This window comes from Panthera uncia (genome assembly GCF_023721935.1).
Source record: "Panthera uncia isolate 11264 chromosome C1 unlocalized genomic scaffold, Puncia_PCG_1.0 HiC_scaffold_4, whole genome shotgun sequence".
NCBI classification, from domain to species: Eukaryota; Metazoa; Chordata; class Mammalia; order Carnivora; family Felidae; genus Panthera; species Panthera uncia.
In genome coordinates, this window is record NW_026057585.1 from 101,095,604 (window position 1) to 101,113,596 (window position 17,993).

Sequence of the window (17,993 nt, forward strand, 5' to 3'; positions counted from 1 at the left end):
CTGCCTGTCTCCCAGCCCCTTCTTGTTGGCTGCCTTCTTGGGCTGCCTTGGGCAGCGGGCAGTGGGCCATGGCCAGGATAGGGGCTCTCAAGTCAGAGGCCTGGACTGAATTCCAGGCTCTGTCTGTGGACTGTGGGGCTGTGAGTATCTTGCATCACCTCTTGGTGCAAGGAGGTTGGAGGGGGGCATCACAGCCATTAGATGAAAGTTAAATGAGCTTGTGAGTTCAAAGCACTTCTCACAGCCCAGCTCCGTGAACATTAGTGATCTCATCATCACCTCTGATGGAGGCTAAGAGTACGGGTCAGAGCACTGAAGTCTGTGCATGTGCACGGGCACCCTGACTGCAGGTGCCAAGGAAACTGTATGGCTGTGGACGCCCAGAGCTGGTGGCCTCTTCTGCTGGAGCGGCAGGTGCTGTTGACCCAGAGATGTGTGTTCCTTCTGGGACATCCCTGCCGGGCTTAGTGCAGGGGGTCGGTCCTCCTCCTTGTCCCCTGTCTATCCCTCAGGCAGGACCGTTGGCCTAGGACCGGTTTCTCCCACGGGTCTTGTGGCTCTTGTGTGCCTGGGCTCTGATGCTGTTTCCAGGCAGGACTGGTAGCATTCTGCACGGTGCTGTGGGAAGTGCCCCAAGGTCCTGTTCTAGCAGGCAGTGAGGGCCCAGGCTCTGTTCTGTCCCCCTGACCTGAAGCCTCCACACAGACCCGAGATCCCTGGCCACACCAGCCAGCCCCAGGCTGCCCAGCAGCCCATACCTGTGTTCACGGCAAACAGCAGAGACCGCTGTCCCCAGGCATGGCCAGGGCAGGGCGTGTGAGGACATTCACCTGCTGGGGAGCAGGGAAGGATGTGCGAAGCCAGGGAGCCGAGGTTGCTGGAGCCCACGATGTCAGGGGGCGAGGCAGGACTGGGCACCGCCCACGACTTCTGAGCAGCTCAGTGCTGGGTGCTGCGGCGGTGACGGCACGCCTGGCTGCGGGCCTGCACACGCGCCCTCTGCCCGCGCAGTCACAAAGCACCAGCTGACTTTTAAGGAGCACCTGCTCTGCGAGGCCACAGCGCAAACTGACGTCGGCCCAGGGTGCATCACGTGCCCTCGGCTGACCAATTGCAGAGCCCCGTCCCTGAGCCATGGCGATTGGCTTACGGATGGGCACATGACCCAGGCAGGGCCAATCAGGTTCTCTCCCGTCACAAGCCGGAAGACAATACGGCCGGTCTGTTGGCGGCCTTTCTGCTGCAGTGCGGGCAGAGCCTGCGTGAGAATGAAGCCAACCTGGAGGAATGGGGAGCGGAGAGAGGGAGGCCGATAGAAAGGGGGTACTCTGGGCCCCTCAAGGACGGCCCCACGCTTCGGACGTCCCAGTCGTGGAAGCGCATGCACCCCTGTGTGGGGTTCCGTCATTGCTCCCGGGCTCTGTGCTGAGCTCATCAGGTGCATCGTGACTAATGAGTCTCACGACCGCCCTAAGGGGTAGATATTCGGCTGTTTCCTGCTTTCGGACAAGAAGAGACCCAGACTGAGACTGAGACCACCCTGAGGGTGGTTCCCGAGCGGGGAGCCCAGCCTCGGGCTGTGGACATTTGTAAACCCTGCCTCCCCGGCCGGGCCCCCTGCTGCCCAGCAGAGGCATGCAGGTGTTTGTTGAGGGCTCGTCCTGGCCGTTGGGAGTTGAGTTCAGCTTCCCTTCCTTCTCTGGAATTTGTGTGTGGGCACTGGATGTGCCCGAGCCTGCCTGAGCCCTTTGCCTCCTGTCCCTGGGCATTTGCAGAGCAGAGCCCCTCTGCCGCGGTACTTCGTGGTGGGACTGGACGTCCCGCAGCCAAGCCTTGGACGCTCCAGCAAGATTGCATTTACAGACACTTAAAAACATTCCCTGAATGATCTCTGTGAACTTTCCAGAGTTTGAAGTGGGCTGGACCACCTTAAAGTCAGCTCAGACAGAAAACCTTTTGTACGGAGCCTTTGGATTTCTTGTTCCCCTTTAGAAGCGATGTTCTTGTTTGATGGGAACAGAGACAGTCCTGTAACACCCAGGTCAAGCTGTTCTTTGGGAAATTTTAAAAGAGGCTGGAGGTGTGTTCTGAAGAAAGCAAATAAGTCCAGATCCTTGTCCCCATGTGGTAAACTCTGAGCAGTTTGGAGAAGATCAGAAACTCCTACGTTTGTTCCTTGGCCCAGGAGAGATCAAAGCCACAGCTGGCAAAGGTGATCTCATCTCCAAAAACATCCCTCAGAAAATTGGGGTGGGCTTGCTCGGTCAGCGGGGGCCAGGTGGGGGCTGGGCAACCCACTTTCCTCTGCTTCCATCCAGCCATGCCGCCCCCTCGCCTCTTAGTTCAGTGAGGTCTAGGGAGGGCCAGGGAGGCAGAGCTGGCCCACGTGGAGATTGTAGAAGGCCAGGTGCCTGGTGGGGGAGGGGCGTGGGCTGCTCTCTGGCGGACAGTGCAAGTCGTTGTCCCTCGGCTGTTTTCTCCTTTTCTCAAGGCCCTGTGTCTGTGTCCAAAGGCAGGCAGCTCGCCTACTGCTGAGGGTCAGAGGGAGCCTACCCTGAACGAGCCCCTTCTCTTGGCCTCTCTCTTCCTTCCATCACTTGCCTGGGTGTGATGAGTTCACAGGCCAGTGTTTGTGTCCTGAGAGAGCTGGCAGCCAAGGGCTGTGGTTTCTACAGAGGATCAAGATTTCTGGGGCAGACAGCCGTGGGCCTCGACCCCTGCCTTTGGGGTCCCCACAGCAGACACTGAGCCGAGGACATGAGTGTGAATGATTGATGGGGAAGCAAACCGTAGAAAGTGTCACAGAGAAGGGGATGCGACAGGCCTGGGAAGGCTGTAGGGTTGAGGTTGAGTCCCCTGGGGCGTCTGGAGCTTGTGAGGTGCAGATCCTGGCCCAGCAGGTCAGGGGCAGCGTGAATTCCTCATCTCTAGCAAACTCCCAGCTGAAGCAAATGCTGCTGGTCCACAGTCCACACAGGAGAACACATTTCTGAGCTCCACCAGCTGAAGGGGTTGACTTGTGTCCCCCAAAAGATATGAAGTCCTAACCCGATATCTGTCAGTGTGATCGTATTGGAAATAGAGTCTTCGCCAATGAAATCAGGTTGAGACTAGGACATAGTGGGTTTGAGTGGACCCTAATCTAATGACTAGGGTCACTAAAAAAGAAGAAAAGAGACAGAGGGACGAGGGAAGAAGGCCATGTGGAGACAGTGCAGAGGTTGGAGCAGAGATTGGAACACCTGGAGCTATGGGAAGCTGAAGAGGCAGGAGGGATCCCCCCCCCACGGAGCCTGCAGAGAGCGTGGTCCTGCCCACACCTTGATTTCAGACTCCTGGCCTCCAGAAGGTGAAAGAATAGATTTCTGCTATTTAAACACCCCCAGTTTGTGGGACTTTGTTACAGCCGATCCAGGAGCCGAATACAGCAGCCAGGGGGTGAGGGAGCCGGTCCCAGGGGCCTCAGCGTTCCAGCACTTCCAGCCTGACCTGAGGATTGGCAGAGGGAGCAGGTGCACGCACGGTTGGCTCCCTGGAAGCAGTCAGTGCCGAGGCAAGGTGAGTGCGCCCCATAAGCCTCTGCTTCTGTCTTGCTTGGAAGATGACCAAGGCCTTTCCTGGAGGGTGAGGGGTTGGTTCCCTGAGCAAGGACGGGTGGATGGGGAGCTCGGAGAGCAAGACTGGGGTGGGGTCGACATGGGTGAGGGGAGGCTCCCTTCCTTCAGCTGTGCACAGTGATGGGCTGCCCGCCGTCTCTAGCTGGGGTGCAGGCTGCCCTGGGCAGGGTGGGGGCGGCATGGGGCCTGGAAGGAGGGAGGGATTTGAACCAAAGGGCCCAGCTTGGAATTCTGTCTCCTCTGCTGGACTTCACCTCTTCCAGCCTCTGTCTTCTTGGTGGCACAAGAGAGTAATGATAGGCTGAAATGACACATGTCATTGCCTAGGACAAGACCCTGCCCAGAGGAGGGTCTGGAGCAGAATGAGGGATGAAGAGGGGCCTCTCCTGCCCAGAGCTCCTGGCCCAGCCTCTTTGGGGAAGACCAGCTCCAAGGGACAGCAGACAGCCCCCAGGGTTCCCTTAGTTTCCAGCGATGCCTCGTGACTCCTGGCTACAGGAGACTCTCTCTTCCTCCTCCGGATCCCTGCTCCCCTGCATTTTAGCCCCAGATTTCTGGAAGCTCTTCAGAGAGGCGGATGTTTGCAAGTCCGCCCAGTGCTATTGATTTGTGCCTTAGTGAGCCTTGCCTTTACGATGATTAATATTTGATTTATGCCCTGGGTTTGTCCTCTTTCTGATCTCTTTCTAACTCATTAAATCTTCCTTAATCGAGCCTCTAACTTTTTCCTTTGGAACTTATCCTCCAGGGGAAGCTTCCAGTTCCTCTTGTTGGCTTCTGACCCATTTATTTGCCTTTTGAAAAATAAAAGAAACACATTTGGCTGGAACTAGTTCTAGAGGCTGGCTGCCAGGAGGGCTTGGCTTGCAAATGTCACAGCTGTCCCTCTGCTGCGGAAGCTTCTTCCACTGATTGAATTTGCTTGTGCTGAAAGGGCCGGGCCCTACTGTCAGAGGGTGGGGCTGCCTTCTGGAGCCCGGGTGGGTGAAGGCCAGGTTGGGGGCCTGGGATGGAAGTGCCAGCAGGGGCCTTGTGGAGCATCTGAGCCTGCAGTTGGCTGTCTTTCCTGTCGTTCTAGACAGGTGCATGTTTGGAAAGGTGGGCCCCTCAGGTAAAATCGGGAACGAGGGTGAGCCGACCTTTAAGGAGCCGAGATTCCAGCCTGGCTGGTTTGAGCCCGGTGCCCAGGCTCCTCGTGCCGTGCCCAGCTGCCCCCCACAGAGTGCCCTTGCTCCTGCACCTGTGGCCGCAGGTCAGGGACGTGGTGAAACATCCCATGGCGGATGGCCACCCATAACATGGTGTCACCCCAAGTGTCGAGAGTGCCAAGGTGGAAACCCTCTAGTGGAGGGACCCGCCATGGCTTCGGATGGCCGATCCCACTCGATCAGTTGGTCCAGCAGGCTGGACATGACCAAGTATTGGGTTCACCGACAGAAGGATCGTAGGCTTTATAAGAAAGAAAGGACAAGGGACGGGTGTTCTTGCTGTGGACCGAACGTGCCGTCTACCTGTGTTGAGATACAGAAATGCTGCAGTTCAGCCACAAAGACCACATACTGTCTAATTCCATTTACGGTGGAATTCCCAGCACGGGCAAATCCATGGAGACTTAGTGACAGCCAGGGACTGGGCGTGAGCATGAGGAGGTTGGGCAGCTGCAAGGGCACCGGGCAGTGAGCCCCACGCAGCCCCCAGAAGGCAGAGAGCAAGGATGCCAGAGCTGGGGATTTGTCTTAAGTTGCGTTCACCTTCGGATTTTCCTTCTTTCTTTTGTGTTCTAGGCTTTCTGTTATGCAGTTTACATTACTTTATGTTTTTATGAGGGCGGTAAAATGATCAGTGTTTTTTTTTTTTTTCTGTGTTTCCTGATGTTTGTAAAACGCACATTTATAATGCAAAGAGAGGGAGCCGATAAAAAGAAAATCACACCCCCCCCCACCTCCCCTGGGAACAGACACACTAAACAAAAGCAAAGGAGGAGAGTACTTGAGTCACAGTGAGCCGCGTCTGGGTTCAGCAGGTGGCTATTGTTCTGGACACAGGGCAGTGGGCTTGGGGGTCAGTGTGAGTATGGGTTAGGGCAGGCACAGCACGCCATTCACAGCCCTCCTGCCCCCTTGGGAAGGGAGCCTCTGTTTTCCCCACCCCTGGGCTGGTTCTGTGGGAGAGCTGCGTAAGGACTGGGCACTGTGAGAACCCGAGGTGCGGTCACCTCCTCCTTCCCAGTGGGCATGGCCAGCCTCAAGTCTCCCTTTTTGGGCTGGCAAGTGGCCTCTCACCGGCCTGATCCTCCTGCAAAGGGCTGCGATTGGGGGTGGAGAGGGAGGGAGGTCTCTGTCCGAGCTGCCTCCTCTGGGCCAGCTTTCCTGATGTGTGGTGTTTTCCTCCTTGCCTGGTCCGGGAGGGGTGACCTGGTCTCCTCACCTCAGCTGGGCAGGGTCTTTCCCTACGCGGCTGCGTGTGTGGCTTGCCTGTGTTCCTCTCTGTTCCTGTCACAGTTCGAGGAAGCCAGGCAAGTGAGAATTCTCTCCTTGGAGGGGAGCCAGTGGGGTCAGTCACCTGAGGGCAGGTAGACACAGCGTCTCAGGCCCCATCAATCCCAGACTTGAGTTGGCTCAGAGGCCCAGAGCCCCTTGAGTGAAGGGGGGACTGGGTCCCCTTGAGGAAAGACCCTGCCCCACTGCCAGAAATTTATATCATTTATCTTTCTGCCAGTCTTCCCCAAAGGGACTATGGCCCTTTCCCAGCAAGACTGGGTATTGGGGAAAGGGAAACAGACCTTTTGGGGACTACTGGACACTGGCTCTGAGCTGACATTGCTCTCGGGAGACCCCAAATGTCACTGTGCCTTCCAGGAACATAGTGAGATCAATGCTTCTTTAGCTAAAGGAGCACTTTAAGGTAGGGCTCAGGGAGGACCCTGAAAAGGAGGTGTGTTTCCACTGAGACCGACTGGCTTTCTTAGGGCCTGTTCCTGGCTTTGGGAAAGGAAGCTGGGAACCAGCCCCATCCTTTAATTCTTGGCACTCAGGATTGGGCTGGAAATTCCTTTCTACACCTAACCCTGCTCTGGCCAGCATGGGCCATCCAAACTCCAGGATGTTTGCTCATTTAAAAAATCTTTAATCTTTACTTATTTTTGAGAGAGAGAGAGAGAGAGAGAGAGAAAATGAGTTGGGGAGGGGCAGAGAGAGAGGGAGACACAGACTCCGAAGCAGGCTCCAGGCGCTGAGCTGTCAGCACAGAGCCCGAAGCGGGGCTTGAACCCACGAACCGTGAGATCATGACCTGAGCAACCATAATCAAGATTGTATTATAGTGGCAAAGAAAAAGTCACACAAATCAATGCAACAGAATAGAGACCCAGAAAAAGACCACAGACACGTCCAACTGATTTTTGACAAAGGTGCAAGAACAATTCAAAGGAAGAAAGATAGCTTTTTCAACAAACAGTGCTGGAGAATTGGACATCCAGAGGCAAAAAATGAACCTTGAACTAAATCTCACATTTTACGCAGAAATTAACTAAAATCAATTATGGACCTAAGTGTAAAATAAAAAAAATACGAAACAGAAAAAAATAGAAAAATCTTTGGGATCTAGGCCAGGCAAAGGGTTCTCAGATTTGACACCAAAAGCATGATTAAAGGAAAACTGGCAAATTTGGCTTCATCAAAATGAAAAATTTTGCTCTTTGAAAGGGCCTGTCAAGAGGATGAAAAGAGAACCTGTACAGCGGGAGCAAATGTTTGCAAACCACATATCTGACAAAGGAATAGTATCTTATGTATATAAAGACCTCTCAAAACTCAACAGTCAAAAAGCAAACTCCCCCATTAGAACATGGGAAAAAAGTGGTGACATTTCACCAAAGAAGATACACAGGTGGCAAACAGCACCATTCAACTTGATTATTCTTTAGGGAAATGTAAGTTAAAATTGTCAAGAACTGTCCCTACACATCTTCCCGAATAGCTAAAAAGAGAAAAACGGTGACAATACCAAATGCTGGGAAGGCTGTGGAGAAACTGGAATCCTCATATGCCGCTGGTGGGAATGTAAAAGAGTAGGGCCACTCTGGACAGTGGCTGGGCAGTTTCTCAAAAACCTAAACGGGCAACTACCACACACTGCAGGGACTGCACTCCTGGGCATTCATCCCAGAGAGAAACGAAGACTTATGTTCACACAAATACCTGCACGCGAGTGTTTATAGCAGCTTGGTTTGCAGTCCGCAAATCAAATCGGCCCTGGAGACAAGCCAGATGTCCTTCTACCACTTAGGGTTAAGTGAAACGTGGTACCCGCACACCCGTGGGGGAATAGCGCCCCTCAGTGCTGTGTGTACAATGCCTGCATGAGTCTCCAGAGAGTATCACGGAGTGGAGAGAGCCTGTCCCACAAGGGCAGCACCCTGTACGGTTCCAGTTCTGTAATGTTCTCGCAACGACAAAGTTACAGGAATGGAGAACAGAGGGCTGGTTGCAAAACATGGAAGAGGGGCGAGCGTGGGAGAGGGTGTGGCTGTGAAGGAGCCAGCAGGCGGGATTTGGTGGCAAAGGGAATGTTCTGGATCTTGACCGTATCAACGTCAACATCCTGGTTTTGATATTGTCCTGCAGTTTTGCAGGATGCTACCGCCAGGGAGAACTGGGTGAGGGGCGTGTGGGATCTCTGTATTATTTCTTACAAATGCATGTGAATCTGTAGTTATCGTAAAAAGTTGAAAAGATATTTTGAAGGCAGTTTATGGAATAGCTTTATGTCCAGCGTTAGTCCATGTATGTCGGAAGCACCAAGCAAGGACGTACTGACTCATCAGAAAGCTCTTAGCAGGTGCCGCCTCGTCCATCAGTGTCAGGGATAAGGAGAATAGTGCATTCATACTGTCTGTCCGAGAGGGGATGGTGGGGAGCTTAGGAGGATGTGAGTAGGGCTGATTCCACGCCGGTGAATTTCTAATGAGCGCTTCAAAAGAGAAGAAAAAAGGCTTTGGAGGAGACCGACCCAGCCAGTCCTGCTGTGGCGTGGAGACGGCAGAGGAGGAGACTGTTGTGCAGCAGTGGAGGGGTCACGGCATGAAGGACGCTGGCCCCGGGTCACAACGGAGCCAGGCAGGAGCCGACATGCGGGCCCTCACGGGGACTCAAGCACCTTGGGCTGGTGGGCACTGTCTGCAGCCCAGAGCCTGCGGTCAGCATGAGTCACCGTTCTGGTGGCCAGGTCTCATGCACCACACAGGCTGGTGGGAGCCATCAGCTTGGCACCCACGCCCCAAGCTGGAGCCAGGACTCCAGGATGACCCCGCAGTCATGAGTCTCAGAGCTCCTTGGGGGCATCTGGGTCATCCTGGGCTCTGGGTAAAGGTCAGAGCACCACAAGGGAAATGAACGGGGGCTCTTGCAGGCCCTGGAATATTCTTGGGGGCACTCTGCTTGGTTCTAGGAACTGGGGGAGACCTTGGAAAGTTTCCAGGAAGGGGACTCAGAAGCATGGGGCTCCCTACCACGTGGGGCCAGGCCAGGGGCTCTCTGGCCCGGTTGCTGGGCAGTTGCACGGTCACCTGCAAAACCAGGAAGGGACCACCCCTGCATCCCCCACCCCCCACTCCAAAGTTCGGTTCTGATGTCAAGGCTGATGATCACACACACACACATACACACCCTCTAACCCTGACCGGGTGTGGGAGGCTTATGGGGTCCCCAGGAGCCAGCACAGGGCTGTCAATCTGGTTTGGGGTGCGGCCAGGCTGGGAGGTCCCGAGTGGGCAGAGGCTCATGTGGTTTGAATGTCCCACCAGTGCCGAGGACAGGAGCACCCAGTTTTGTTGTCCAGATGTGGGCTCCCAGGGTGCTGAGGCTTCCAGGTCGTGAGCTTTCCTCAAACGTGAGGCAGTGGGGTGAGACCCCTGCTGACGCAGTACTGCCTGGGGTAAGAGGACATCTGATCTCCCTTGTCGCCGCCAGCCCCTCAGCGGCTGGCGTCCCCGCTTCCTGGCCACGGAGAGGAGCTGTCTCTGTGGCAGTTTGGGCGGCCAGCCGAGGTGCTCCTGGGCTCACAAGGCTGAAGGCGTGCACCTGCCAGACCGGGTACCGGCACCTGCTGCCTCTTCTCCCACGGCTTGTCCCGGCTGCTCTGCCCTCCCGCCTCCTTTCGGAGCTTGGCAGGCTCTCTGCAGAGGTGGGAGGCAGAATGTCTCGGGAAGGGGTGCCCCAGGTGGGACGCAGCAGCGAGGCCTGGGTCTGGGACCACGAGGCCTCCTTGTGAAGGTCCTTCCCTGTGCTGGGTCTCCCCGCAGGGAGCCCACACGCTCCTCTGAGATGCAGCGCTCAGGCAAGAACAGAGAGAAGGACGAATGTGACACAGGGGAGGAGATTGGGAGTGACCGGAGGGATGAGTTAGGGACAGCTGGAAGTCCCCCTACATGCTCTCCCTACAGAGATAAGATTCTTTCAGTGGCTCCCTTGCACTTAAAGAAGAGTCCTTCCCAGGCCCCAAGGGCCTGCATCACCTTCCCTAACTGCTCGTGTCCCCCCAACCTCCCCCTGCAGTGGCCCCACCTTATCGCACCCACTCAGGCGCCGTGGACCTGCCCTGCCTCTACCACCACAGTTCTGTCCCAGAAACAACCATGGGTGCGTGTGATGTTGGTCACGATGTTGTGTGTGCTAACGGGACAACCGGGGACCCTCCGTCTGTCCCTCAGCAGGGGATGGTCACATGGGTCATGCCCTGGGTGCCCTGTGGTTTCCCACGATGACGTTACACAAAAGCATCGCGGTAAAGATACCAGTGCCGGAAGGCGGTGGGGCTCTGAGATGCCGTTTGGCCAGGGGAGCCAGGAGCCCGGAGGTGGCTGTGTGCTCGGTGAGCGGGAGCAGACGGGCGAGGAGGGGGTCTTGCGGGCCGTGTCCAGACCCGTGGCCCACCGTGCTGGGTTCTCCAGAGAGCATCCCGGAAGGCAGGCTCAAGGCCCCACTAAGGCTCGTTTGTTCTCTCAAGGTCAGATGTACCCCCCTGGGGACTGCAGAGACCCGCCCCCCCCCCCCCCCCGCCTCCCGCAAAGAAAGGGCCAGTGTGCGCCTGTGAGGACACCAGGGCAGAGCCATGTGGTCAGATAAGCCCAAGGACAGCCCTGGGCGGGAGGTGAGCCATGCCTGTGCGTGTGTGTACGTGCATATGTGTGCAGACGTGTGCACATTGTGCTACACATTCATGTAGGCATAGGTGCACGTGCATGCATGTGCCTGCACGGGTACACACATATATGCATATGTGCACGTGTGTGTGTGATCTCTTAACTCACGGCCGCTCATGTGGAGACGCAGCCCTCTCGGGTTCTGACCCCGCCAGCTTCCCTCCTTGGCGGGGAGCAGAGACGGAGGGGCGGGATGAGAAGGGGCGAGAGCTTTCTCCCCCACACAGTCCCGATACATTCAGGAGAAAAGGCATTTTGCCAAACAGGAAGAAAAGTGTGAGCCCATTTTTAGAGAGCTCATTTTAGAAAAACATAGAAATGAATGCTGAGGAAAATTACTGGAAGGATGTACAAAAACATGTCAAGTGGTACATTTGCAGTTTGGGGCTTTTGGGTAATTTTTATTCCCTTCTTTTGGCTTGTCTGCACTTTCTAAAATTTCTGCAATAAACATCTATTACTTTGTAATAACAACCAAAAAGTTATTTTAACAGTTGGCCCAGAGCTGTGACAAGTGTCGAGATGAGCCGGGACGGGCTGCGTTCTCGCTCGCGCGGCTGCCCGGGGACCGCGGGGGAGGCGGCTGAGCCGTGGCTGATACGATAACCGGCTTCCTCGACGACTTCTCAGCTCCCACTTTGCGCGGCCGGAGTGCCCGGGAGTCCGCCTTTCCGGGTGGGTTTTGCCGGCCCCTCCCAGCGGGCGGGCACTTGTCACGGAGCCCGGTCCTGCTCCTCGGGGGCTCGGCGGCGGTGCCGGTGATCTCCGGCCAATCCTCAGCCTCCCAGCAGCACCTTGGCTCCGTCAGACATGGCGACGGTATTGTGTCTACCGCGCGGGCCGTGTTGAGGAAGAACAGCACGTCTGAAGCACACAGAGCAGCTCTGGCGCCCAGGGAGCACTCCATAAGCGCTTGTCACTTGTCCTTGTCAGCTGTGCCATGGGTGCGTCGGCTGGCAGATCAATGCCTTCAGAGATGTTCAAGTGTGAAGCCCCGAGACCTGTACACGGGTTGGGCTGTGTGGCAAGGGGGGGCGGCGGTCAGTGTGGCACATGGAATCAAGGCTGCTCATGAGCTGACCTTGACGCGGGAGAGTAGCCTGGGTCGTTCTGGTGCAGCCAGTGCAATCACAGGGCAAGCCGAGAGTCAGGCGGGTGATGACCACGGAGGGGGCACTGGTGCCGGCTTTGGCGATCGAGGTGGGGGCCACGGGCCGCGGCCCCTGAGTGGGTCTGATGTGAAGACCCTCCCTCTGTCGCCCCTGCCTCTTCCTGGGAGTCCTTGAGTGCGCACCTTTGGGGAAAGCCCGCCTTTGCTTGCGCGGAGTGCAGAGCGGCTGTGTCCCTGACCGAGTGGCTGCACGCTATGGAATGCCTTGGAATCTCCTTAAGCCCGGCCTTGAAGAGTGCTCGAGGGGGAGACCCCTCAGGCACGCAGCGCTGAGTGTGAGCTCTCGTGTCACGAGCAGGGCGAGGTCTGCGGCCACTCCTCTCAGAAGCTCCTCTTCGTGTGGGGTCCCAGTGCCGCCGGGGAAGGGGTGGGGAAGGGAAAGCCCCCTCCTGGAGCAGAGCCATGTTGGAGGACCAGCGTGGGCATCTAGGTTCCCCTGTCACCCCGCCTGCTCCAGCCTCTGGGGGTGGGTTCGCGGACCCCCTTTTCCTGTCTGCCAGGACCTGGGTGGCTTCCTGAGCTCTGCAAAGAAGCCCCCTGAAGTCCGCTCCCCAGACATCCCGCCCTCGTCCCGCAGGGGACCGTTCTCATAAATAACCATCGTGGCTTACAGGGCCCAGTCCTGCTCTAAGCACATGTCCTGCGTTAGAGAATTTAGCTTCCTCAGTGAGGTAGGCAGCATTACTGCCCTATTTTACAGAGAAGAAAACGGAGGCATAGAGAGGTGACCTTATTTCCTTGAAGTCTTGTGGTCAAGAAAGTAGCAGAGCCAAGATTTGAGTTCAGGTGCCCGCATGCTGAGCCCCCCTCCCCCCATACTGACGAGAGATGTGCCAGGGCAGGTGGGGTGCACAGTCTTGCCCTGCAGTGGCACCCGTCTGAATCAGAGGCAGTTCCAGTGTGGATGGCTTCCCTGCAAGGTTGGGGCACGGCGTTATTTTTCTGTTGAAGAGTGTACACGAGGAGGGGGAGGCAGAGTGGATCTGAACTTTCAGGCTCCAGCAGGAAGCCTCACAGACACGCTGGGTTTGCAGTGGCCACCTCGGGCAGGGGCCCTGGGCAGCTGCCCGGCTCCAGACTGTGCGTTTGAGTTTCTCCACAAGCGGTGAGACGCATTCCCCAGAATTGGGCCCCAGGGCTCCGGGAGTGTGAGGTGCTCGTGGGGGGCGGCGTGTTTTCAGCCGGCTGTTTGGCCCCCCTCGCCTGCCTGCTGGCACCCTGACATCTCCATGACCCGGCGTGACATCTCTCAGGGGTCAGTTCATATGTCAGACTGAAGTGTCCGAGGAGACGGAGACTATGAACGAGGAGTGGAATATTCTGTGAGAGTGTGCAGCTCAGTGGCGAGAAGTCCCAACAGGGCGATGTTCCTTGTTCTGGCAGATCAGTTGTCCAGCAGGGGCGACACCTTTCTTCGAGGAGTGGCCGGTGTGGCCTCTGGATGCGCAAGCAGGTGCTCTGGGCTGTGGTCCTGTTCTGGGACAGGGCTTGGTCCTGAACAGGGTTTGTCTGCCTCTCATCCTCTCTGAGGATGCACCCCACCGTCACGTCACCTTGGAGACCCTAAGCCAGCCAGGCTGCTTCCCAGCATGGCTGCTTTACCCCCAAGGTTTTCAGGTCAGAAGCTGGGTTTCTCACAGGCTTGTCTGCATAGTCTTGCTCAGTCAGTAAAGCAAGGGTAGAGAACATTCTGGAACTCAGTGTTTGCTGACGTGTGCGATCCTTTCCTCCCTGGGCTCAGTTTGTCCCCCCGTGAGCTGGGGAGGGCCATGGAGTCTGGTGTCATTTCCAGTGACCCCATAGCGTTGCTTCGCCAAACAGCGTCACGGCCCTGGGAGGTGGTGGGGACAGGGTCTCCAGAGGCAGGTCAGGACAGGGGTGCACGGGACTCGGAGCCAGAGGGCCCGGGATTGCCTCCTGGCTGCGTCACCCTGGCCTTAGGGAAATGACGTCATTCCTTCTGCTTTGCCGTCTCAGGTGGCAGAATGGGGGTAGTGGTGGTTTTTCCGTCAAGGGTGGTTGTGTGGTTAAATGTCAGAGTCAGTCCTAACAGAGACCTGGCAACCACTTTAGCCATTCTTTTTCCACGACCTCGACTTTAGCTTTTATTCAAACCCTTCTTCATTTCTCTTCAGTGCGTTGGGTGTCTTTCAGGGCCCCGAGTGTAGGCTGTCCTAGCGGCAGATCAAAAATGTCATCTCTAGGGACAAAGGACACGGCGATCTGCAGTCAGACAGCTACTGCTTTAGTGCCAGAGGGTGGATGCCTCTGCTGATTCAGACGCAGAGGACCCTGACTTGAAGGGATCAGGCTGTAGATATGGCCGGCATTTCTTTTCTTTTCTTTTCTTTTTTTTAAAAAATAAATGTTTTATTGATCTTTTGAGAGAGTGACTATGAGCAGGGGAGAGGCAGAGAGAGAGAGAGAGAGAGAGAGAGAGAGAAAGAAAGAGAGAGAGAGAGAGGGGGACAGAGGATCCGAAGCAGACTCCGTGCTGATAGGCTGATAGCAACGAGCCCACTGCGGGGCTCGAACCCACGAACCATGAGATCATGACCTGAGCTGAAGTCAGACGCTCAACTGACTGAGCCACCCAGGCACCCCTGGCCGACATTTCTTGAGTGTCTGGTGCATTGGGTGCTGGGCTGGCCTGGGGACGTCAGTATGAATTCTCTGAGTTACTTCATCTCCAGAAAGCATCCCCTCCCTAACTCAACCCCTGGTGCTAAGCTGGTGCCTGGACTTCTCCCCGTAGTTTCCAACCCTGCTGCCTGCTTCCTCCAGCCCTGGGGTGTGGCACCCCCACCTCTGTCTTCTCCCCAGTTCGTTGTATCACTGAGCCATCTGGTCTACCAACTCTGTGGCTAATACGGCCTAGAGCTTTTTTGCCTTTGTACCGAGTCCCACCTTCCCCCGCCTCAGGGAGGGTGCTCCGGGCCTGTGGGGGTGAGGGGCCCCCGGTCTCGTGGTCTCACGCCACCAGTGGTGGGGTCTGGGCTCAGGGCAAAGCCGCAGCTCAGGCCCGCAGGTGCTGGTGTGCGTGTGGCCAGCAGGTGACAAAGGGGGGAGCTCTTGTCCCTGGTATGGAGGCAGCGAGTGCGCACTTCTAACTGGAATGCCGGTTCTGTCCAAAAGCCTCTTTAAGGAGCTGGTTTGTGGGGAAAGAAAAGTGGAATTTGCACAGAATTTGCAAATATTCATGCTCCTTCAGCTCTGAGAGCTTTCTTCCTTAATAACAGAAACTTGTTGCCACGGTAGGAGTGGCTCGTGCTGAATCTGAGGCTTTATTTAGAATCATTCCAGATAAACAGTTCTGTGACCCCGCTAAGTGCCTGTGCTCGGAGCTCCTCAACTCGCTCCGCTTTTGAAAAATGGCTTCCCGGCCTGGATGGATGCAGATGTCCGTGGGAACGTCCACCTGCCGCGGCGCGGGTCCTTGGCCTCTGCCAACCTGGGGGCCGCCTCGAGGCAGGTGGTGAGACAGCGTTCCTGCCTGAAGTTGCAGGTGCTCTGGGTCTAGGGCCGGGCTGACTTTTCAAGAGTCTTCTGACTCAGCCTGACCCGGCCCGGCTCTCCTCCCAGAACGAGGTCTGGGGGCAAAGTGGCATTTTCCGAGGACATCTGGGTCGGTGGCTGGTTATTCTACTTGTCTGATTCCAGAAACCCCGGTCTGGTCACTGGTGTTTGTTTGCTAGGGTTGCTGTAACCGAGCGCCGCAGACCGTGTGGGTTAAACTGCAGATATTTCTTGGCCCAGAGTTCTGGAGAAATCTGAGATCAAGCTGTTAGCAGGCTGGGTTCTTTCTGAGAGAGCTGTGAAAAAGAATCTGGTCTGTGCCGCTCCCCCTGTGTCTCTATGTCAGATTCTGTCCCACCTTTTTCTAGAGTTTATTTATTCACTTAGAGAGAAGCAGGCTCTGCACTGTCAGTGCAGAGACTGATGTGGAGCTCGAACTCATGAACCGTGAGATCGTGATCTGAGCTGAAGTTGGATGCTTAACCGACTGAACCACTCAGACGCCCCTTCCCTTTTTTGTAAGGACATCAGTCATGTTGGATCAGGACTCGTACTAATGACCTCACCTTAACTCGACCATGTGCAGAGACCCTGTCTTCAGAGGAGGTCCCCTTCACAGGTACTCAGGTTAGGACTTCAGCATCTTTTGGAGGGGTACACAATTCACCCCACAACATTGTCTTTTTGGATGGAGCTCTGGGTCGGGCAAACCTGTTTTCCTTGTGCAGGGGGTTTTGTCAAGCTCTGTCAGAGGGGAATTTTGTGCTGACTGCTACTTCTGCCCTAAATTCAGAGAAAGGGGCTCTTCTCAGAGTAAAGAGGGTTGGGAGTCAGAAGCCACAGTGAAAAAGCAGGTCCTTAGATGCAGAGAAGTCAACTTGGGCTGTGGCATCACAGGGCTTGGGTTCAAATCCCAGCTTTGATGTGAACCTGCTGTGTGACTTTGGAAAAATTACTGACCCTCTCTGAGCCCTTCCCCCAACATGTGAAGTGTAATGGAAGCGTCTGCTTCGGAGAGCTATTTTGAGGCTGGATGAGAACATGTCAGCCAAGTGTCGAGCATAGCGCCTGACGCCCACCAGCTCCAGACTCCGGCCTTGGGGGTCTTTCCCACCAGATCTGGATGCTGGGTCTTGGGGAACTATATTTTTGGCACTCTTGTCTCTGTGTCCTTGCAGCTCACACTGACCCAGGTTGGCCTAGCCACTCTGGACCCCCTTGGGAGCAGCATGGCCCCTTGTTGAGGAGTTAGGGAAGTTGGTTCTGGGCTGACCTTTTCCTGAGGTAGGGGGGCCTCAGCTCTCTTGGGGCCCTGGTGTCAGGAGGCCGAGGCTGGGAGTGGGTGGGCTAATGTCTGGGTGTCTGTGTCCCCCCAAAATGCATATGTTGATTCCTAACCCCCAATGTGATGGTATAGGCGGTGGGAGCTTTGGGAGGTGGTTAGTCATGAGGGCAGAGCCCTCAGGATGGGCTTTGTGCCCATATGAAGGGGACCCTGCAGCGCTTCCTCGCCCTTCCCCTGCCCACCCCCCGCCAGGACGCAGCAAGAAGGGCTGGCTCTGAACCAGGAAACGGGACCTCACTGGACACTGGACCTGCTGGCTCCTTGAGCTTGGACTTCCAATTTCCAGAACTGTGGGAAATAAACTTCCCTTGTCTCTGAGCTGCCCAGCGTCCGATGGTTTTGTTACAGCAACCAGATCGGACTGATGCCGGGTGGGCGCCCTGAGGGCAGTCCGTGATGAGGGGCTGGGATGGCCACAGCCACTCTCTGGGTCACGACGAGGGAGGGGGGAGAGGGGTCTCTCTTGGGATTTCTCTCTGGTTTGCTTCCCAACATCCAAGGGCAAGTGGGGCCTGCACGGGCAACTGTGGAGGGGTTCAGCCCCGCAAAGAGGGGGCCTTGGGGCTCAGGGGTCACGGCTGACTTGGGCAGCCTGCTGTCTTCTCAGTAGATGCCTATCTCCCCCTCTTGGCCCAGGGTCAGAAAAGAGGGGGGCATTGCTTTTCCCCAAAGCAAAACTACTCTGGGTACACAGCCCCCAGACCCCCGATGACCCGCTCCCTGACTTAGCAAAAAACCGGAGTTCTAGCAACTGTGAAGCCCACCAGATAGCTCAGGAGATATTTGCTGGATGGATGGATGGGTGGATGGATGGGTGGATGGATGGGTGGATGGATGGGGTGGATGGATGGATGGGTAGATGGATGGGGTGGATGGATGGATGGATGGATGGATGAGTGGATGGATGGATGGATGGATGGATGGATGGGTGGATGGATGAGTGGATGGATGGGTGGATGGATGGATGGATAGATGGATGAGTGGATGGATGGATGGGTGGATGGATGGGTGGATGGATGAGTGGATGGATGGATGGATGGGTGGATGGATGGGTGGATGGATGGGGTGGATGGATGGGGTGGATGGATGGATGGGTAGATGGATGGGGTGGATGGATGGATGGATGGATGGATGGATGAGTGG

The 17,993-nt window shown here is 56.1% G+C and overlaps 1 long non-coding RNA gene across 1 annotated transcript in view; it reads left to right on the forward strand.

Moving 5' to 3' along the window:
* The first annotated feature begins 1,165 nt into the window (after positions 1–1,165).
* The window catches only part of LOC125913177 (uncharacterized), a 38,694-nt gene continuing 21,866 nt past the window's right edge, over positions 1,166–17,993 (forward strand). The window contains exon 1 of the long non-coding RNA XR_007454940.1: positions 1,166–3,558. This is a non-coding gene — a long non-coding RNA (uncharacterized LOC125913177). The remainder of the gene's footprint in view (positions 3,559–17,993) is intronic.